General features: G+C 33.8%; 1 long non-coding RNA gene across 1 annotated transcript; it reads left to right on the forward strand.

The window, feature by feature from the left end:
- Window positions 1–2649: 2649 nt before the first annotated feature.
- Window positions 2650–23896, forward strand: LOC143236018 (uncharacterized). Its single transcript, XR_013019423.1, has 3 exons — window positions 2650–2731; window positions 11295–11388; window positions 23483–23896. It is a non-coding gene; the product is annotated as an uncharacterized LOC143236018 (long non-coding RNA).
- The last annotated feature ends 1224 nt before the right edge of the window (window positions 23897–25120 follow it).

Consider the following 25120-nt stretch of genomic DNA (forward strand, 5'->3'; position numbering starts at 1 on the left):
TTAGTTCTATAAGACCGAATAAATTGGCAATATATATAAATATATATTTATACATCAACTGTTCATATAAAAAATATCACTTGTTATGTAAAGAAAGTTTGATCTCGGCAACTTATTGAATACTTAGTTTTATTTTACTTACGGAAGTTGAAAACTGTAAAACAAAACACAATATAATATAAAATATATAATATACATTATTAATACTGGAAATAATTAATAGTTTTACAATCTGTATCTTTAAAAATATTTGACTTTTGTATTTACAGAATTGTTAGAAAATAGAATTATTAAAACTAGAAAATCTAATTTAGGTAAGTTTCATTATTACCTATTTATTTCATTATTTAAGTTAATTTATTCAATGAACATTTTTATTGTTTCTTTTCCAGAAATGTTACGTCGAGCATCCTGCCATTAATTTTAAGACTAATCGTTAGGTGGGTGTTCCACTTTCATGTGATAAGTCACGAGAATTTGTAACTGCTCAAAAAATAAAGTTGAGACTTTAAACCTCAATTGGTACTTTTAGATCTATACGTCATAATAATAATATTTATTTATTTATAATTAAATAATTTAATTAAGACTTCAAGAAGATAAAAAACGAAAACAAATGATAAAAATATCTATTTTAAGGTTATATTGAGAAATACATTGAAATTTACATTTTTAAACTTTTGGTTTATGTAATTTCTTAAGCTACCACAAAATGTAATAACGTAAACATGACAGTGAGTATTGTAGATTAGTAACAGTTTACTTAAACAATTTTACTACATAGAAATTCCTCATTTTTACCCACTTTGTTATTGTTGTTTATTATATATAAGGAAATTTAAATTAAAATTTTATTCATAATGTCTGAAAATTAAATACTTAGGGTAATTGTGTCGTGAGTGAAACAATATGTAGTTCTTTCGCCTTCGAAGAAAACGTACCCACACTTTAGTGGCACAGAAGTATGTTTGCGAACTCACACTGCTAGAAACCAGCTTTCGATATACGTGATGAGCAGAGCAGATATGTCCCATTGTGTAGCTTTGTGCTTAATTACAAATAATCAATAAATCTGGGGATATAAATCGTTCACTCGATATATTTCATTAATTACCGGTTTACAAGTAGAATTTTTAATAATTTCGTTGAGTTCCACATAGTTCAGATATTCCAGCAAGTTGAACGAGAATGTGTTTCTGTGTTTGCATTAAGGTGTTCGAAAATAATCGCAGATTTAAAATTTTAACTGTATACCAATGTTATTAATTAAAATTGGAACATAGTGAATCTATACACACTTGCCAACAAGAAACGCGGTTATTTATGCCATGACGATAAAACTCTGAAATCCTAGAACTGAAACATTCTTTACAGCCATTTTCTGCTGATGTTCTGTTTTTGAATCTTTCCCTGTAAAAAGTTGTCCAAATGTTTCAAAAAAGTGGGAACTGGTGGACGACACGTCAGTGAAATAAGGAGGATAGGCAATGTTTCGCAGCCCATTTTGTTGAGCTGTTGCAGCGTCATTTGAGCAACGTGTGGCTGAGCATTACTATGAAGCAAGGTTGGTCCTCTTCGATTGACTAATGCTGGCATTTTTTCATGCAACTTTCTATGCATTTCTTCCAGTTCTTGACAGTAAACTTCTGCAGTGAAATTCTGGTCATGGTTAAGCAAGGTGTAATAATTCCGGCTACGGACCACCATACAGTGATTATAATCTTCTGTTGGTGCAACTTTGACTTTGGGATGTGTTTTGTAGCCTCGTCATTGTTGAGTTATTGTGTAAATCGCTTTCTGTTATCGTAAAAGATCCAATATACCAAATAGCTGATTCAAAATTATGGGAATGCCAGCAGAAATGAGAAATGTGCCATTTCTCGAACAGTTCTGCACGGGTTTCTTTCAAATTGGGGGGCCAGGATTTCTATTATTCAAGCTATAAAAACCTTAGACAGCTGAAAATTCAATGTGGTGTTCGTCGTGTTATTTTGTTTCTCTTCCTTTTATCTGATTATTAAATAATTAAGGTAGTCGATCATGATATTTTTATATAATATAGAAAATAAGCGTAGAACATGTTTAAAATATTTCAACCAAAACATAGAGAAGTTCTAATTATTCTTCTTATGGTGGGTTAAGGCACTCAACTTGTAATTTGAGGGTCACGGGTTCAAATCCCCGTCACACTAAACATGCTCACCCTTTCAGCCGTGGAGAAATATAATGTGACGGTCAATCCGACTATTCGTTGGTAAAATAGTAGCTCAAGAGGTGGCGATGGGTGGTGATGACTAGCTGTCTTCCCTCTAGTTTGCTAAATTAGGGACGGTTAGCGCAGATAACCCTCGAGTAGCTTTGCGCGAAATTAAAAAAACAAACAAATCAAAACATAATTTACTTTAAATTTCATTTTTCGGTGAAAAAACATTTTGCTATGGAAATAGTACTCTTGATCACTTTAATTTTCAGCAACAAGTTAATAAAAAACATCATAACACAGTTGACGAATTTATATTAAATCAACTCAAAATCCTTCGAATTTTAGGTATCACATTTTACCAAACGACTGAAAATGGTCATGACGATTGCTTGGTATTCAGAGTTAACCAAACACAAGAAAACAAAACACTTCAAAAAAAAATATATATATATATATTTATATACAAATTTATGTGACATTCACATTTGGAAATATATTTAGTAGGCCTCGGCTTCGACTATCAGTAAGGTAGTATGCATATTATTCATACACGTTTGTAATTTAATTTCAAGAAATATATTTATGAAATATCCTGAAATCTAACTTAAGAAATATTTCTAAACATAATGGCTATGAAAAATAACACTAATGGTGTATTTCATGATTCTAAATATACAACGGTATGTTTATTGTACTAGGCATAAAAAACTAAAGTATGCTCAATTACATTATGTTATGGTTTAAGTTAGGCCTGGAGACTAGAAGTAAATAGCCTAAATTTATTACAATAAAGGTTACGTTAAAGTGAATATACATATACTTAGTATTAAAAGAAAGTTTCAGCGAATTAAAGAAAAAAGGTTCTCAGGTTCATTAGGCTTACATTGTAACCAATGCTAGCAGTAGCAATATAACATTAGCTTTTTTTAACTAGTTAGAATTATGATTTTATGCAAATTATGATAAGAGAAGGAATATGCATAGTTTTACGATTAAATATATATATATAAGTATAAGCTAGGTCTACTTTGAGTTTTGACTGTTAATAATGTGACGATTTACCGCCAAATTCTATCCTACCAGGGGCGTAGATCCTGGGGGATGGGGGTATATACCCCCTTCATTTTAGGTGGGAGATATGATACATACAATTATCCCCCCCTATAGTTTGGTTTGTTGAATTGTTTTATTGCATCATAGGTCTACAAATTGTGTGTCTGTTCTTGTGATTCTCCTGTTCTTACCAGTCGAATTACATAATTATAGATGTAGGCTTTTTCAGTAGCCGAAATGTACATCTTTAATATGAGCGTGCTTCTAAGCTTTTCGATCTAAGCGATAGTTCTTAAGTATCAGTCAGTAGGCCTAAGTATTCTTAGGCAAATATTCTTCTCAAACTTTGTCTTAGACATTTTAGAAAATTTGTGGTCTTTGTTTTAGGCTGAAACCTGTATGGTATAGTTTTATATACATTCATTTGCAATTAATTAATTACAAATGAATACTTATACTTGGATAACTGTATAGGCTATCAACCATGAAAACGAATTTCTCATCTCATTTAATGAAACATCTCTCATACTATCATTTAATAGATACTGGTGTAAAACATGGTAAAGCTTTGTGAGAAAGTTTAGACATGAAGATGCATATGTTTTGATACTACACCAATTATGATATTTTATATTTGATAGCTGTATGGATAACACTATACAAAATGTAAGACTGCTGTTGAAAATAGTAACTTTTCATTTGTTAATTTCATATTTAAGACAGACATTTAAGCTTTTAAGAAAATTTAATGACTCAAACAAACCAATTTTTTCCATTAGTACACACATTTTCTAATCTTCTATGCATTATTTACCTTTTTTTTGTAATATTTGTGCCATTTTTCTTCTAAAGAATTTGATCTAAAATTACAATCAAATTTTCTGTTGTGTGAAATTTTCTGTATGAAGTCTTTCAAGTCTTTACGTGAATGGAGATCGAGTTTTTGATATTGTATGAAATTTTCTCTATCAAGTCTTTACACGTGAATGGAGATCAAGTTTCTTGATATTGTGTGAAATTTTCTGTATCAAGTCTTTACACGTGAATGGAGATCAGAGTTTCTTGATATTGTGTGAAATTTTCTGTATCAAGTCTTTACACGTGAATGGAGATTGAGTTTCTTGATATTGTGTGAAATTTTTGTATTAAGTCTTTACTTAAAAGATAAAAAAGTAGGAAAATGTTTTAAGTATGATTATAATAACTTTTTCTTCAAATCCATATTTATGTAACTATTTTAACTTGAATTTATTCATAATTAATTTTAAAATTTATTTCCTCAGAACAGACAAATAAGTGAATAACAGTTAACAGTAGCTGTTGTGCTCTGCAATGACTTTACTTTGTCAAAACCTCATATTCCTTTGTGTGTGAAATCTCTTTTGCTAGGTGAATAAATAAGCAGTTATCCAAAAGGGTAGTTATGCATCACTCTCACCAAAAGTATATTTACTTCCTCAGTATTAAAAAAATATAAGTATTAAAAAAATATTTGTACAACCTACAGAGATGTATTCAATCACATACGGTTACTTCTCTAAGGTTTACTAGCAGTTAAAACCATTACACAAGTAGTCGGTAATTTTTCATTAAATGTTCCTTTGAGAGGTAGTTTGGAATAACATTTAAATAAGTGCAGCACTGATAAATACCACAACTGATCAAATACAATATTTGGTATAAACTTACAATGCAGAACTAGCATATATATATATTGTTGTTCTCTAATAGAGGGTAAAAAAAGACATATTAGTAAATATGCTTTTTAATGTATTCCCAGGGATGTACATTATGTTACACGTGTATCTATAAATAGTTATTTAGATGAAACAAATAATGATAATTTCTTCATATTTTAAGAGAAGTCCCTGACACAGTTCCTGACTGTGTATTCAGTAGTGATACACATACCCAGCTTTGTGTAACCTGTATTTGAAAGTGTATTTCCTTGCATTATACAATGAAGAAAACACTTACCAGTAATTAATAATAATTGATATGGTAACCAGCTATCTAATTATAAATCTTAAACTCCTCCATTTTCTTGTTTTGTAAAATAACTTCATTCAAAGCACACTGCCTTTAGTTAACCATCCATAACTTCTCCCACTGTGATGAATGTAAATTGTAAGCATTAATATACATAATTTATCAGCATATTTTATTATTAGTTTTTCCATATCGTCATCTTTGTGTTTATCAACATGACACAAGGGGTATAACAACACAAAGTTTCCATAATACTACATTGAACACAATCTTAGTAACAAAACATTCACTATAGAAAAACGAAATATTCAAGATAAAGTACACTCAGGTTCCTGACTTTATGGAGTTACAACAATTACATCACATGTATCAGTATGTCTCTAAACTAATGAAACTTTTCCATAAAGGGTAACTTTTCTTTCTTCAGTTAAAATAAGTTTCTAGTTTTACCTAGACTTCATTTAAATGTAAAGTATAAAATTTCCTATAATAATATTTACATAAGTGAACAAATAAGCTTGAACTTATTAAAAGCTGGTTCTCCATTTCTTAATAAATTCTGTTTCCTTTTCTAGTAAAGAAACAGGAAACTTTAGAGGATTAATACAATTTTGCACTTTTAGGCTTTTAATTGTATTTAGCAACATCTTTAAGGATCTTTTACAGCAACTGTTTCCTCCTGAGGAACCTCTTACATTCTGAATGTGATTTGGACTGCTGGGAACTTCCTGTTGTTCTTGTCTCTTAGTTTGGCCTGTTGTAAACTTCTTCTGTTGTTCTGTGTTAAAAGCTATTCAAATATAAAATTATTTATTGAAGTTTTACTGGTATCAGAGGTTTAAAATTTCTCCTTGTCCATATGATATTTTTCAACAACAAAAATAAACAGAAAATAGTACTGAAAACTGTAAATTCATGTTTTTTTAATTCCTTTGTGAATTCTTAAATCAGGGTTCCAGTTAACCCAATCTCCCAGATTCTGCATGCACAAGAATATGTTGGAACACATGAAATTTGAACCTCCCTACACTGAATATACACCACAAAACACCCCATATGCTAGGCAAGCACAAGTACTTTGTTTTGAACTTTGTATAATAACAAACTAAACAACACACAGTTTGCAAATAGCTGTCCATAATCAACATCTAACAGGTTTCATCAATGACAATACATTGTACAAAAATAAAGTCACTTGAAAGTACCACATCATTAATCCTTTCAACTTGGGTAGGTCAAAGTGCATGTCACAACCTTTCACAGTTGTGTTCAAAATTTAATTACCCTACATAATTATGTATATGAATGAACTTAGCATCAGAATGTAGATAACAAATTAAAGTTTAGAAGTATAAGTTTTAAGTTTTGAATTTTACGAAGAAATAGTTTCAAAAAATATCAATCACCACTAGTATGAAAAACTGCAACATTTTTCATTCTTCATTAATGTTTTTTACCACCCTCCTAAGAAGTATGAAATTTAATGTAAATTACTCATTATAACATTTTTATTGCTTAGATAAAGCATAATTTACATAGCTTTCAATCTTATTTAGTTACAGAGCAATAAAACTAGAAAATGTGAACTCTCTTTCTGTTGCATCCTCTCTTTCAGAACTTGCCAATAGTTCTCTCTGACTTTAATACAACACTATTTATAACCAATAGAAAGTTTTTCATTCTACATCGTATTAATAGTCGATTATATTTCTGCAAATAAATATAGGGAATATCATATTACTGCGTGAAATTTATTTTTGCTCTATCTCTCATACCTTTATGTGAATTAGATTTATTTATCTCTGGATATGTCCAAACATATGTATAGGATTTGTGTGTGGCATGTTAACGACTGCAATAGATACCATTTAAATGTATGTACTCTAAAACGTTGTATAATAATTATTCAGCTAATTTTAAAATTATACGAGTGTCGATAATTTGCACTTATTTACTTATCTTTACAACCTAATGTTTCTAAATTGATAAAATATAATTTCTATTCACACGAAGTATGTAACATTTAAAAGCCATCTTATCTGGAACACACTGACACAGTTAAATACATTTCTATCAATCACTATAATTGATTCAGAGATAATAATATTTTCAAAATTGATGATGAAACAAAATAAACAACTTCTTAAGACAGAAAAAAAACAACGAATAATCATTTCTGATCCATGTCGAACACTTTAGATTTTTCGTTTAATTATCATAAATTTATGATGCATAACTAAATATCTGATTTTATCCCTATATCTTCTATTGTTCTTAAGATTTACACAACTTTATTAAACAGACTGAGTTTATTTGTTAAAAGGCTCTCACTAAATCTGTTACCAAGCACTTTTAACTGAAGTTCTTGTCTCTTACATTTATGAATCACAACTGAAATCAGGTATGTGCGATGAAACTGCTATGAACAAATTAGAGGAATGTGAAAATATCATCTACTTATGTTTTTGTAACCAAAGTAGACCTACTGGCTTTTAAATATTTACAGAGTTTTCGGTATATAAACCATAACTTTATTGTAAACACTTCATAGTACGAGGTTTAGAATATTTAAGATTAAAAAAAAACAAAACATACTCGATGCTTTGTATTCTATAATGTTTGATTTGTGACGTACTCAACCATCTGTGTGCTGTAATGGCTGATTTATAATCCTCTACATAATTTAATGCCTGGCTTGTAACATACCCAATACGGTGTAAACTTTAATGTATCTTAAACGTATTCAATTCTCTGTGTGTTAAAACGTGAGATTTAGGTAGTTGTAAAACAACAATTAGTGTAAAAGAGGGTTTAGTACTTTATAAATCACACATTTTAGCACATTAGTGCATATAGATAGTTGATTTCTTTAAAAACTAGGTATCAGAATACACTAATGTTTGGTTTATAATTATTCATTTCTCTGTATACACTTACGTTTGATTTACAGTGTACTCAATCTTTCTTCAGAATTGTAGATTATTTCTGTGTTTTGCAGCATTTTATATCTGTTAGTTACGGAGCCTATTTGACATTAACTATAAATGTAACCTGTTCCAACATCAGTACATTATAATGGTTAAGGCCCGGCATGGCCAAGCGTGTTAAGGCGTGCGACTCGTAATCTGAGGGTCGCGGGTTCGCATCCCCCTCTCGCCAAACATGCTCGCCCTTTCAGCCGTGGGGCGTTATAATGTGACGGTCAATCCCACTATTCATTAGTAAAAGAGTAGCCCAAGAGTTGGCGGTGGGTGGTGGTGACTAGCTGCCTTCCCTCTAGTCTTACACTGCTAAATTAGGGACGGCTAGCACAGATAGCCCTCGAGTAGCTTTGTGCGAAATTCCAAAACAAACAAACATTATAATGGAACAAATAGTGTTGTTGCAGATGATATATAGACAGGAATGCATAGGCCCAGCATGGCCAAGTGTATTAAGGCGTTCGACTCGTAATTCGAGGGTCGCGGATTCGAATCCCGGTCGCACCAAACATGCTCGCCCTTTTAGTCGTGGGGCGTTCTAATATGACGGTCAGTCCCACTATTCGTTGGTAAAGAGTAGCCCAAGAGTTGGCGATGGGTGGTGATGACTAGCCTTGCCTCTAGTCTTACACTGCTAAATTAGGGACGGCTAGCACAGATAGCCCTCGAGTAGCTTTGTGCGAAATTCCAAAACAAACAAACATTATAATGGAACAAATAGTGTTGTTGCAGATGATATATAGACAGGAATGCATAGGCCCAGCATGGCCAAGTGTATTAAGGCGTTCGACTCGTAATTCGAGGGTCGCGGATTCGAATCCCGGTCGCACCAAACATGCTCGCCCTTTAGTCGTGGGGCGTTCTAATATGACGGTCAGTCCCACTATTCGTTGGTAAAAGAGTAGCCCAAGAGTTGGCGGTGGGTGGTGATGACTAGTCTTACACTACCAGAATAGGGACGGTTAGCGCAGATAGCCCTCGAGTAGCTGGAAATCTTCGTTCAGTATCTACAACAACAACAACTTTTAGCAGATCTCCTGGTGATGTACAAGTATTTATCTCCTGTTTTGAATGTGTTAAACATGTTTACTATTTACCACTACCATACACGCTTCGTGACATTTAATTAAACATTTGTAATGTACCAAGCTAACAAGAATAAACTTTGATATTGGAATTTTTATTCAGTATTTCCATGAGTGATGGAAAATTATTTTAATCTTAGTTGTTTAACTACCTTTAAAAAAAGGATTTTTATTTTAAAATCATGGTAACAGTCTATATATCCGATCACCTTTTCTCAGTTTCAAGCATCAACGACTGAAATGTAGAGAGTTGTAAGTGAAAATGGCGTAAAAATTGACCTAGTCTTAGGTCCACATAAACGAGAAAATTAGCATGACCGAATGGAAGGGCTGTACATTCTACAATAAGGGACACATACCAAATGAAAATATGTATCGAAAGCAAAGTTCACACATTTCATAATTTTATTGCCGTTAATGTTTCAGGTTTGATACAAGTCGCAAACCCATGTTCTTGTAATATATGATGGGTGAAAGTTACACCAACAATGATAAGTATTTTGTTTGTTTTGGAATTTCGCACAAAGCTACTCGAGGGCTATCTGTGCTAGCCGTCCCTAATTTAGCTGTGTAAGACTAGAGGGAAGGCAGCTAGTCATCACCACCCACCGCCAACTTTTGGGCTACTTTACCAACGAATAGTGGGATTGACCGTCACATTATAACGCCCCACGGCTGGGAGGGCGAGCATGTTTGGCGAACCCGCGACCCTCAGATTACGAAGCGCACGCTTTAACGCGCTAGGCCATGCCAGGCCTAATGATAAGTAACTACCATGTCTGTATGCACTACATGCCAAACAAGATATGGTTTCACCAAGACAACACATTCAGCCCACGTGTAAATGAACACGAGAGGCCCTTTATAACATGTATTCACAAATTGAAATTAAATTGCAGATATCTCCCGTGAACTTCTGTATTAATGAATAGCTGGAACGAACCCTCTAAAGTCGTTATCTCTACATGTTTGTTAAACATTGGAAGGTAAAGTGCGCTGCATAGAAAGAGCGATTTATGAGTAACACCACCAGTAGTTAAAGAAGAGGCAGTAGCTAGACATTCATCCTTGTGTAGTTACCATAGATTGTGTATTACGTTAAACTAAACTAAACTAACGTGGCGGGGTTCAGTTTAGAGAGAGAGAAACTGAAGAGTTCTCTCCAACTGGGGTGTGTTCAGAACTTTGTAGTTCCTCTTCGTCCCTTTCGTGAATTGTTATTAGGATTAAGTGGTGGTTTTTTTTTATTATTATTATTTTAATAATTTAATTATCGTTATTATTCTTGACTTTTTGGGTGGGGAATGTCTCACTAAATGGTCTTTTGGGTGGAGGCAAAGGTAGCAGTGGAAAGAAGGAAAGGTCGGGACCTGTCTCGAAAAGAAAAAGTTGGGTAGATGTGAACATGAATGTAATTCATTCAAGTTCAGATCAAATCAAACGGCCTGATTCTGGGTCTGGCAAAAGGTTGCCTGGGCTGGGATCTAGAAATCCAATGCCTGAAGATTTTGATGTGGGGGGAAACGGGAGTACCCCGAGAAAACCCACTTTCACACGACAGGCGCCGAAAGTTTTGCCTGTCGTGTGCCCTGTTGTATTACGTTTATACTCATATAAGAAATGAATATATATTTCTTTCACGCCCTAACAACTAGAAACAGCCTCGAGGGGAAAATTGTACCACTGAATTAAAATAATGTGGAAAATAAACTTTCATTTGTATTTCCAAACATTAAAAACTTCATATTAATATCTATCAACATCTTTTTAATTTATTCCATTTTGTACATCTAAATGAAAGTCATGAATTTTTATTTTAGTTTTAAGGTACAGTTCTAACGCAATTAGTAATGGTTTGAATATATTTATTTATATGAGTGTTATATAGCACCCTTAGCCGCAAAGCAGGAAAAGCACAATAGTTTAAAATAAAATGGAAACAGTTTGCTCTTCTAACAATAAAACCCGTTTTATTGATTTTAGCCAATCGCTCTTTCCCAATCTCGGTTGTCGTGATGTAGACCATTGCCACTAGTTACCTTCCCAATGCCATAGTTTACTGATGAAAACGCGTCATGTAAGTTTTCAATTCTTTCTAACTGTTCAAATCATAGAGGGTTTTATTTCAGTAAGGATATGAATTTAGGTACATGCACTAAACTGAGAAGTACAAGTTCAACTCATGATCAGTAAGGATATGATTTTAGGTACATGCACTAAACTGAGAAGTACAAGTTCAACTGATGATCAGTAAGGATATGATTTTAGGTATATGCACTAAACTGAGAAGTACAAGCTCAACTGATGATCAGTAAGGATATGATTTTAGGTATATGCACTAAACTGAGAAGTACAAGCTCAACTGATGATACGATATTATCAGGTATATGCACTAAAAACTGAGAAGTACAAGCTCAACTGATGAAACGATATTATCAGGTATATGCACTAAACTGAGAAGTACAAGCTCAACTGATGATACGATATTATCAGGTATATGCACTAAACTGAGAAGTACAAGCTCAACTGATGATACGATATTATCAGGTATATGCACTAAACTGAGAAGTACAAGCTCAAATGATGATACAATATTATCAGGTACATGCACTAAACTGAGAAGTACAAGTTCAACTGATGATCAGTAAGGATATGATTTTAGGTACATGCACTAAACTGAGAAGTACAAGTTCAACTGATGATCAGTAAGGATATGATTTTAGGTATATGCACTAAACTGAGAAGTACAAGCTCAACTGATGATCAGTAGGATATGATTTTAGGTATATGCACTAAACTGAGAAGTACAAGCTCAACTGATGATACAATATTATCAGGTATATGCACTAAAACTGAGAAGTACAAGCTCAACTGATGATACGATATTATCAGGTATATGCACTAAACTGAGAAGTACAAGCTCAACTGATGATACGATATTATCAGGTACATGCACTAAACTGAGAAGTACAAGCTCAACTGATGATACAATATTATCAGGTATATGCACTAAACTGAGAAGTACAAGCTCAACTGATGATACAATATTATCAGGTACATGCACTAAACTGAGAAGTACAAGCTCAACTGATGATCAGTACGATATGATTTTAGGTACATGCACTAAACTGAGAAGTACAAGTTCAACTGATGATCAGTAAGGATTGATCAGGTATATGCACTAAACTGAGAAGTACAAGCTCAACTGATGATCAGTACGATATGATTTTAGGTATATGCACTAAACTGAGAAGTACAAGCTCAACTGATGATACGATATTATCAGGTATATGCACTAAACTGAGAAGTACAAGCTCAACTGATGATACGATATTATCAGGTATATGCACTAAACTGAGAAGTACAAGCTCAACTGATGATACGATATTATCAGGTATATGCACTAAACTGAGAAGTACAAGCTCAACTGATGATACGATATTATCAGGTATATGCACTAAACTGAGAAGTACAAGCTCAACTGATGATACGATATTATCAGGTATATGCACTAAACTGAGAAGTACAAGCTCAACTGATGATACGATATTATCAGGTACATGCACTAAACTGAGAAGTACAAGCTCAACTGATGATACGATATTATCAGGTACATGCACTAAACTGAGAAGTACAAGCTCAACTGATGATACGATATTATCAGGTACATGCACTAAACTGAGAAGTACAAGCTCAACTGATGATACGATATTATCAGGTACATGCACTAAACTGAGAAGTACAAGCTGAACTGATGATACGATATTATCAGGTATATGCACTAAACTGAGAAGTACAAGCTCAACTGATGATACAATATTATCAGGTATATGCACTAAACTGAGAAGTACAAGCTCAAATGATGATACGATATTATCAGGTACATGCACTAAACTGAGAAGTACAAGCTCAACTGATGATACGATATTATCAGGTACATGCACTAAACTGAGAAGTACAAGCTCAACTGATGATACGATATTATCAGGTACATGCACTAAACTGAGAAGTACAAGCTCAACTGATGATACGATATTATCAGGTACATGCACTAAACTGAGAAGTACAAGCTCAACTGATGATACGATATTATCAGGTACATGCACTAAACTGAGAAGTACAAGCTCAACTGATGATACGATATTATCAGGTACATGCACTAAACTGAGAAGTTCAAGCTCAACTGATGATACGAAATTATCAGGTACATGCACTAAACTGAGAAGTACAAGCTGAACTGATGATACGATATTATCAGGTATATGCACTAAACTGAGAAGTACAAGCTCCAACTGATGATACGATATTATCAGGTACATGCACTAAACTGAGAAGTACAAGCTCAACTGATGATACGATATTATCAGGTACATGCACTAAACTGAGAAGTACAAGCTCAACTGATGATACGATATTATCAGGTACATGCACTAAACTGAGAAGTACAAGCTCAACTGATGATACGATATTATCAGGTATATGCACTAAACTGAGAAGTACAAGCTCAACTGATGATACGATATTATCAGGTACATGCACTAAACTGAGAAGTACAAGCTCAACTGATGATACAATATTATCAGGTACATGCACTAAACTGAGAAGTACAAGCTCAACTGATGATACGATATTATCAGGTACATGCACTAAACTGAGAAGTACAAGCTCAACTGATGATACGATATTATCAGGTACATGCACTAAACTGAGAAGTACAAGCTCAACTGATGATCAGTAACGATATTTTCAGGTATATGCACTAAACTGAGAAGTACAAGCTCAACTGATGATCAGTAAGGATATGATTTTAGGTATATGCACTAAACTGAGAAGTACAAGCTCAACTGATGATACGATATTATCAGGTATATGCACTAAACTGAGAAGTACAAGCTCAACTGATGATACGATATTATCAGGTACATGCACTAAACTGAGAAGTACAAGCTCAACTGATGATACGATATTATCAGGTACATGCACTAAACTGAGAAGTACAAGCTCAACTGATGATACGATATTATCAGGTATATGCACTAAACTGAGAAGTACAAGCTCAACTGATGATACGATATTATCAGGTACATGCACTAAACTGAGAAGTACAAGCTCAACTGATGATACGATATTATCAGGTACATGCACTAAACTGAGAAGTACAAGCTCAACTGATGATACGATATTATCAGGTACATGCACTAAACTGAGAAGTACAAGCTCAACTGATGATACGATATTATCAGGTACATGCACTAAACTGAGAAGTACAAGCTCAACTGATGATACGATATTATCAGGTACATGCACTAAACTGAGAAGTACAAGCTCAACTGATGATACGATATTATCAGGTACATGCACTAAACTGAGAAGTACAAGCTCAACTGATGATACGATATTATCAGGTACATGCACTAAACTGAGAAGTACAAGCTCAACTGATGATACGATATTATCAGGTACATGCACTAAACTGAGAAGTACAAGCTCAACTGATGATACGATATTATCAGGTACATGCACTAAACTGAGAAGTACAAGCTCAACTGATGATACGATATTATCAGGTACATGCACTAAACTGAGAAGTACAAGCTCAACTGATGATACGATATTATCAGGTACATGCACTAAACTGAGAAGTACAAGCTCAACTGATGATACGATATTATCAGGTACATGCACTAAACTGAGAAGTACAAGCTCAACTGATGATACGATATTATCAGGTACATGCACTAAACTGAGAAGTACAAGCTCAACTGATGATACGATATTATCAGGTACATGCACTAAACTGAGAAGTACAAGCTCAACTGATGATACGATATTATCAGGTACATGCACTAAACTGAGAAGTACAAGCTCAACTGATGATACGATATTATCAGGTACATGCACTAAACTGAGAAGTACAAGCTCAACTGATGATACGATATTATCAGGTACATGCACTAAACTGAGAAGTACAAGCTCAACTGATGATACGATATTATCAGGTACATGCACTAAACTGAGAAGTACAAGCTCAACTGATGATACGATATTATCAGGTACATGCACTAAACTGAGAAGTACAAGCTCAACTGATGATACGATATTATCAGGTACATGCACTAAACTGAGAAGTACAAGCTCAACTGATGATACGATATTATCAGGTACATGCACTAAACTGAGAAGTACAAGCTCAACTGATGATACGATATTATCAGGTACATGCACTAAACTGAGAAGTACAAGCTCAACTGATGATACGATATTATCAGGTACATGCACTAAACTGAGAAGTACAAGCTCAACTGATGATACGATATTATCAGGTACATGCACTAAACTGAGAAGTACAAGCTCAACTGATGATACGATATTATCAGGTACATGCACTAAACTGAGAAGTACAAGCTCAACTGATGATACGATATTATCAGGTACATGCACTAAACTGAGAAGTACAAGCTCAACTGATGATACGATATTATCAGGTACATGCACTAAACTGAGAAGTACAAGCTCAACTGATGATACGATATTATCAGGTACATGCACTAAACTGAGAAGTACAAGCTCAACTGATGATACGATATTATCAGGTACATGCACTAAACTGAGAAGTACAAGCTCAACTGATGATACGATATTATCAGGTACATGCACTAAACTGAGAAGTACAAGCTCAACTGATGATACGATATTATCAGGTACATGCACTAAACTGAGAAGTACAAGCTCAACTGATGATACGATATTATCAGGTACATGCACTAAACTGAGAAGTACAAGCTCAACTGATGATACGATATTATCAGGTACATGCACTAAACTGAGAAGTACAAGCTCAACTGATGATACGATATTATCAGGTACATGCACTAAACTGAGAAGTACAAGCTCAACTGATGATACGATATTATCAGGTACATGCACTAAACTGAGAAGTACAAGCTCAACTGATGATACGATATTATCAGGTACATGCACTAAACTGAGAAGTACAAGCTCAACTGATGATACGATATTATCAGGTACATGCACTAAACTGAGAAGTACAAGCTCAACTGATGATACGATATTATCAGGTACATGCACTAAACTGAGAAGTACAAGCTCAACTGATGATACGATATTATCAGGTACATGCACTAAACTGAGAAGTACAAGCTCAACTGATGATACGATATTATCAGGTACATGCACTAAACTGAGAAGTACAAGCTCAACTGATGATACGATATTATCAGGTACATGCACTAAACTGAGAAGTACAAGCTCAACTGATGATACGATATTATCAGGTACATGCACTAAACTGAGAAGTACAAGCTCAACTGATGATACGATATTATCAGGTACATGCACTAAACTGAGAAGTACAAGCTCAACTGATGATACGATATTATCAGGTACATGCACTAAACTGAGAAGTACAAGCTCAACTGATGATACGATATTATCAGGTACATGCACTAAACTGAGAAGTACAAGCTCAACTGATGATACGATATTATCAGGTACATGCACTAAACTGAGAAGTACAAGCTCAACTGATGATACGATATTATCAGGTACATGCACTAAACTGAGAAGTACAAGCTCAACTGATGATACGATATTATCAGGTACATGCACTAAACTGAGAAGTACAAGCTCAACTGATGATACGATATTATCAGGTACATGCACTAAACTGAGAAGTACAAGCTCAACTGATGATACGATATTATCAGGTACATGCACTAAACTGAGAAGTACAAGCTCAACTGATGATACGATATTATCAGGTACATGCACTAAACTGAGAAGTACAAGCTCAACTGATGATACGATATTATCAGGTACATGCACTAAACTGAGAAGTACAAGCTCAACTGATGATACGATATTATCAGGTACATGCACTAAACTGAGAAGTACAAGCTCAACTGATGATACGATATTATCAGGTACATGCACTAAACTGAGAAGTACAAGCTCAACTGATGATACGATATTATCAGGTACATGCACTAAACTGAGAAGTACAAGCTCAACTGATGATACGATATTATCAGGTACATGCACTAAACTGAGAAGTACAAGCTCAACTGATGATACGATATTATCAGGTACATGCACTAAACTGAGAAGTACAAGCTCAACTGATGATACGATATTATCAGGTACATGCACTAAACTGAGAAGTACAAGCTCAACTGATGATACGATATTATCAGGTACATGCACTAAACTGAGAAGTACAAGCTCAACTGATGATACGATATTATCAGGTACATGCACTAAACTGAGAAGTACAAGCTCAACTGATGATACGATATTATCAGGTACATGCACTAAACTGAGAAGTACAAGCTCAACTGATGATACGATATTATCAGGTACATGCACTAAACTGAGAAGTACAAGCTCAACTGATGATACGATATTATCAGGTACATGCACTAAACTGAGAAGTACAAGCTCAACTGATGATACGATATTATCAGGTACATGCACTAAACTGAGAAGTACAAGCTCAACTGATGATACGATATTATCAGGTACATGCACTAAACTGAGAAGTACAAGCTCAACTGATGATACGATATTATCAGGTACATGCACTAAACTGAGAAGTACAAGCTCAACTGATGATACGATATTATCAGGTACATGCACTAAACTGAGAAGTACAAGCTCAACTGATGATACATGATATTATCAGGTACATGCACTAAACTGAGAAGTACAAGCTCAACTGATGATACGATATTATCAGGTACATGCACTAAACTGAGAAGTACAAGCTCAACTGATGATACGATATTATCAGGTACATGCACTAAACTGAGAAGTACAAGCTCAACTGATGATACGATATTATCAGGTACATGCACTAAACTGAGAAGTACAAGCTCAACTGATGATACGATATTATCAGGTACATGCACTAAACTGAGAAGTACAAGCTCAACTGATGATACGATATTATCAGGTACATGCACTAAACTGAGAAGTACAAGCTCAACTGATGATACGATATTATCAGGTACATGCACTAAACTGAGAAGTACAAGCTCAACTGATGATACGATATTATCAGGTACATGCACTAAACTGAGAAGTACAAGCTCAACTGATGATACGATATTATCAGGTACATGCACTAAACTGAGAAGTACAAGCTCAACTGATGATACGATATTATCAGGTACATGCACTAAACTGAGAAGTACAAGCTCAACTGATGATACGATATTATCAGGTACATGCACTAAACTGAGAAGTACAAGCTCAACTGATGATACGATATTATCAGGTACATGCACTAAACTGAGAAGTACAAGCTCAACTGATGATACGATATTATCAGGTACATGCACTAAACTGAGAAGTACAAGCTCAACTGATGATACGATATTATCAGGTACATGCACTAAACTGAGAAGTACAAGCTCAACTGATGATACGATATTATCAGGTACATGCACTAAACTGAGAAGTACAAGCTCAACTGATGATACGATATTATCAGGTACATGCACTAAACTGAGAAGTACAAGCTCAACTGATGATACGATATTATCAGGTACATGCACTAAACTGAGAAGTACAAGCTCAACTGATGATACGATATTATCAGGTACATGCACTAAACTGAGAAGTACAAGCTCAACTGATGATACGATATTATCAGGTACATGCACTAAACTGAGAAGTACAAGCTCAACTGATGATACGATATTATCAGGTACATGCACTAAACTGAGAAGTACAAGCTCAACTGATGATACGATATTATCAGGTACATGCACTAAACTGAGAAGTACAAGCTCAACTGATGATACGATATTATCAGGTACATGCACTAAACTGAGAAGTACAAGCTCAACTGATGATACGATATTATCAGGTACATGCACTAAACTGAGAAGTACAAGCTCAACTGATGATACGATATTATCAGGTACATGCACTAAACTGAGAAGTACAAGCTCAACTGATGATACGATATTATCAGGTACATGCACTAAACTGAGAAGTACAAGCTCAACTGATGATACGATATTATCAGGTACATGCACTAAACTGAGAAGTACAAGCTCAACTGATGATACGATATTATCAGGTACATGCACTAAACTGAGAAGTACAAGCTCAACTGATGATACGATATTATCAGGTACATGCACTAAACTGAGAAGTACAAGCTCAACTGATGATACGATATTATCAGGTACATGCACTAAACTGAGAAGTACAAGCTCAACTGATGATACGATATTATCAGGTACATGCACTAAACTGAGAAGTACAAGCTCAACTGATGATACGATATTATCAGGTACATGCACTAAACTGAGAAGTACAAGCTCAACTGATGATACGATATTATCAGGTACATGCACTAAACTGAGAAGTACAAGCTGAACTGATGATACGATATTATCAGGTATATGCACTAAACTGAGAAGTACAAGCTCAACTGATGATACGATATTATCAGGTACATGCACTAAACTGAGAAGTACAAGCTGAACTGATGATACGATATTATCAGGTACATGCACTAAACTGAGAAGTACAAGCTGAACTGATGATACGATATTATCAGGTACATGCACTAAACTGAGAAGTACAAGCTCAACTCATGATGATAAGGATATGATTTTAGGTACATGCACTAAACTGAGAAGTACAAGTTCAACTGATGATCAGTAAGGATATGATTTTAGGTATATGCACTAAACTGAGAAGTACAAGCTCAACTGATGATCAGTAAGGATATGATTTTAGGTATATGCACTAAACTGAGAAGTACAAGCTCAACTGATGATACAATATTATCAGGTATATGCACTAAAACTGAGAAGTACAAGCTCAACTGATGATACGATATTATCAGGTATATGCACTAAACTGAGAAGTACAAGCTCAACTGATGATACGATATTATCAGGTACATGCACTAAACTGAGAAGTACAAGCTCAACTGATGATACGATATTATCAGGTACATGCACTAAACTGAGAAGTACAAGCTCAACTGATGATACGATATTATCAGGTATATGCACTAAACTGAGAAGTACAAGCTGAACTGATGATACGATATTATCAGGTACATGCACTAAACTGAGAAGTACAAGCTGAACTGATGATACGATATTATCAGGTACATGCACTAAACTGAGAAGTACAAGCTCAACTGATGATACGATATTATCAGGTACATGCACTAAACTGAGAAGTACAAGCTGAACTGATGATACGATATTATCAGGTACATGCACTAAACTGAGAAGTACAAGCTCAAATGATGATACGATATTATCAGGTACATGCACTAAACTGAGAAGTACAAGCTCAACTGATGATACGATATTATCAGGTACATGCACTAAACTGAGAAGTACAAGCTCAACTGATGATACGATATTATCAGGTACATGCACTAAACTGAGAAGTACAAGCTGAACTGATGATACGATATTAGAAGAAAAGATGTTTGTGAACAATTTCTGTAGCAACTATAGAACTTTTTTAATTTTGAAAAGAATGATTTATCATTTTGTATGTTATTTAAAAGAATGATTTATCGTTTTGTATGTTATTTAAAAGAATGATTTATCATTTTGTATGTTATTTAAAAGAATGATTTATCATTTTGTATGTTATTTAAATTACGAGGCTGAATTATGATAAGAGAATAAATATTATTTTATGGAACAAGATAATGTATGGTTAGATAAGTCATTTCACTTTCGACCATACGAAGTTTCAATTCGCCATCAATGCTTTTCCTTTCTTAAAACCATGTATGCCCCGAATGGCACAGTCTAGAGTCAAAATGTATCCTTTGTTTTTCGAATGAAAACAAAAACAAATTGTAGTTCTAAAAATATGCAATCATCGAAATGATTGAAAACTATTTAGGAAGAAATAAAATCAGTATTTAAAATCTACAACAAAGACACGTATATTTAATTGTTTTTTTAAATCATTACGATGAAATGTTTTGAAAATTTCATAGCTGAGAATTAATGTTAATATCACATATATAGATTGGTATAAAATTAAGATAGGTTTGCATGACCTAAATATTTTACAGAAAGTAATTATTTACTACATAACTATTTTATTTAAGAGTTTTTATAGAATTCAATAAACCACACAAATACATCTAATAGACACACCAGGGTCTTGTAGAAATATTCAAATAATTTAAGTAGTTAATTTTCCTCCTCACAATCCAAAGATTATTTACAACTTTAATCATGTGGGAAACGATAAGCGGGAGGTTAACACTTAATGACTTGTCTTCGTCTCTTTAGATATACATTAAAAGTTTTTATACATCTGATGTCTTTTGTCCACAATATTAAGAAGCAGGTCCTCTCATACGCAGTGCTTTATGTTGTACTATAATCCTATGTATGTTAGAAAAACATTTGTGAGATTTATATTTGTATAAAATAAATTATGAGGTGTCACCACAAAATTAATAAATGTTGATTTCTCTGGTGACTTGAAAATTTTATGATTTGATTTGGAATAGCTTTGAAGTTTAACTGCTTCTGTGGATATCATGCTAATATTATTGATAAAGGAATGTATTTGTACATATACGTGCACACGAAACACATTACAAAAACATGTATGATACGTGTCTGTCAATAAATATATTTACATTATTGCCAAAACTGCCGGTACCTTTCATCTCAAAGTAATTAAGACTTTGAACAAACCTAATAGTAATAAGATCATGATGTCAAAAAGACAATGTTCAGATATTTTACGTCAATGATTACATACACATGTTACAGATTTTTCTTCCAATTTCACCAAAGATAAAACTAAAAGGATCATGACGACCTCAATACAAGAAGGAAACGTTGCATGGTCTTTATATATATGTATATCCGTGTGTATAGCTCTGTGATGAACATTTTACAAGTTGGAAACAATGAAGTATTATTAGTTTTTGTGGCTACAATAATTATAATTTTTCTTATAAAACTACGTTTTATCACCAGAAAATCTGTGGGTGGTATATTAATTCTCAGATTGTTGTCTTTCCGTTCACTAAAGAAATCTGACTTCAAACTTAAGAACGTGGATGTAGATATGTCTTCTACCTACTAGTAAATCTAAAACTTTTATACCAAGTCCCTTAATTTTAAACTGTAATATTACAAATTACAATCAATGTCAAAAACGCTTGCTGGAAGGACTCGAGTAGATACATTGACAAAAATGTCGTATCACGCCAAAGTTTAACAGGAGAAAGACTGATTTAAAGAACATCGTTACCTGGTTAAACTTTATACATTTAGTGTGTTTAATATTTAGATGTAAGAATGGTAAACTGCTCGTCATGAACATTTACAAAATACGAAAATTATAAAGCTTTGTAAAGTTACTAACAGGAAAAAATATACCGATGTTAATCTTTAACTTTAACGCTTCCAAAATGACTTAAAAAACAAAAAAACAAAAAAAAATTACAGACACTGCGTTCAACCAATGGTTCACGATCTTGTATAATGTATGGCCTCCCAAATGTTCATAAACAGAATCATCCCTTACGCCTCATACCTTCTGCAATCAGAACCCGTAGTTATAAAATAGCCAAATTCCTTGTAGCTGTTTTTAATCCATTAACATTTAATGAATTAACTGGCCTGGACTCATTTTCATTTGTTAAAGGTATACATCCTCGTAATGAATGTTTAGTGGTTAGTTTTGATAGAAGTTATTTATTCACAAACATTTCATTGGATTAAATCGTCGAAATTTGTTTGGAAAAACTTTCAAGAGGAGTGAGTCTTATTCATGGCTTAATTTATCACAACTTAGATAACAACCATTTTGTATTTAACAAAAACTTTTAAATGATTTTGTTTATTTTGTGTTTACTTCCACTTAATATAATATCGATAATTTCTTGTGCTAACACTTTTGAGGTTCAAACGTTTCTCACTATTCGAATTATTGTGTTCTTTTTCGAATTTCCGTTACGTTGCTATGATACATAATATTGCACGTGCGGTGGTTGTTGAATTAGAGGTATTTATTAACCAATGGTTCAGATTTTGTGAGAAATTTAAAATAGCCTTAATTTTTTTATTATTTCTTTTATTGATGTGTAAATCCTCTTATATACAATAAAACGTTTTTATTACATTTTTCAGTCACGGCGACGCTCTGAGTAACCGTTCTTATTCATGATAGAAACAAACCTAGGGAACGTTTTGAAATGAAACAATAATATATCTATGAAAACCTAATGTAACGAAGATAGAGCAACAAAAAATAAACAATGCCAGAGTTTGTACTCTTACGTATCATAATTTTATTTCGGATGACTCATCGACGGCACCATTTCAGACATGTTTTGTCCCGATGTTTATCCCTGATGCCGGAAAGTGTCATTGACGATGGTGACACTGTCCACCTTGCAAATGTTTTTAAGTATTTAATTCAAAAATTAGACTGTTTTGTTTTAGTATGATTCCTTTTTACGAATTAAAGTAAAATTAGTTCCATACAAAATTAGAAAATGGCCGTGTCGTCAAATAACTCTACAAAGCTGAACTGATGATACGATATTATCAGGTACATGCACTAAACTGAGAAGTACAAGCTCAACTGATGATACGATATTATCAGGTACATGCACTAAACTGAGAAGTACAAGCTGAACTGATGATACGATATTATCAGGTACATGCACTAAACTGAGAAGTACAAGCTCAAATGATGATACCATATTATCAGGTACATGCACTAAACTGAGAAGTACAAGCTCAACTGATGATACGATATTATCAGGTACATGCACTAAACTGAGAAGTACAAGCTCAACTGATGATACGATATTATCAGGTACATGCACTAAACTGAGAAGTACAAGCTCAACTGATGATACGATATTATTAGGTACATGCACTAAACTGAGAAGTACAAGCTCAACTGATAATACGATATTATCAGGTACATGCTCTAAACTGAGAAGTACAAGCTCAACTGATGATACAATATTATCAGGTACATGCACTAAACTGAGAAGTACAAGCTCAACTGATGATACGATATTATCAGGTACATGCACTAAACTGAGAAGTACAAGCTCAACTGATGATACGATATTATCAGGTACATGCACTAAACTGAGAAGTACAAGCTCAACTGATGATACGATATTATCAGGTACATGCACTAAACTGAGAAGTACAAGCTCAACTGATGATACGATATTATCAGGTACATGCACTAAACTGAGAAGTACAAGCTGAACTGATGATACGATATTATCAGGTACATGCACTAAACTGAGAAGTACAAGCTCAACTGATGATACGATATTATCAGGTACATGCACTAAACTGAGAAGTACAAGCTCAACTGATGATACGATATTATCAGGTACATGCACTAAACTGAGAAGTACAAGCTGAACTGATGATACGATATTATCAGGTACATGCACTAAACTGAGAAGTACAAGCTGAACTGATGATACGATATTATCAGGTACATGCACTAAACTGAGAAGTACAAGCTCAACTGATGATACGATATTATCAGGTATATGCACTAAACTGAGAAGTACAAGCTGAACTGATGATACGATATTATCAGGTACATGCACTAAACTGAGAAGTACAAGCTCAAATGATGATACCATATTATCAGGTACATGCACTAAACTGAGAAGTACAAGCTGAACTGATGATACGATATTATCAGGTACATGCACTAAACTGAGAAGTACAAGCTCAACTGATGATACGATATTATCAGGTACATGCACTAAACTGAGAAGTACA

The sequence above is a fragment of the Tachypleus tridentatus genome, chromosome 2, assembly GCF_004210375.1.
Source record: "Tachypleus tridentatus isolate NWPU-2018 chromosome 2, ASM421037v1, whole genome shotgun sequence".
NCBI classification, from domain to species: domain Eukaryota; kingdom Metazoa; phylum Arthropoda; class Merostomata; order Xiphosura; family Limulidae; genus Tachypleus; species Tachypleus tridentatus.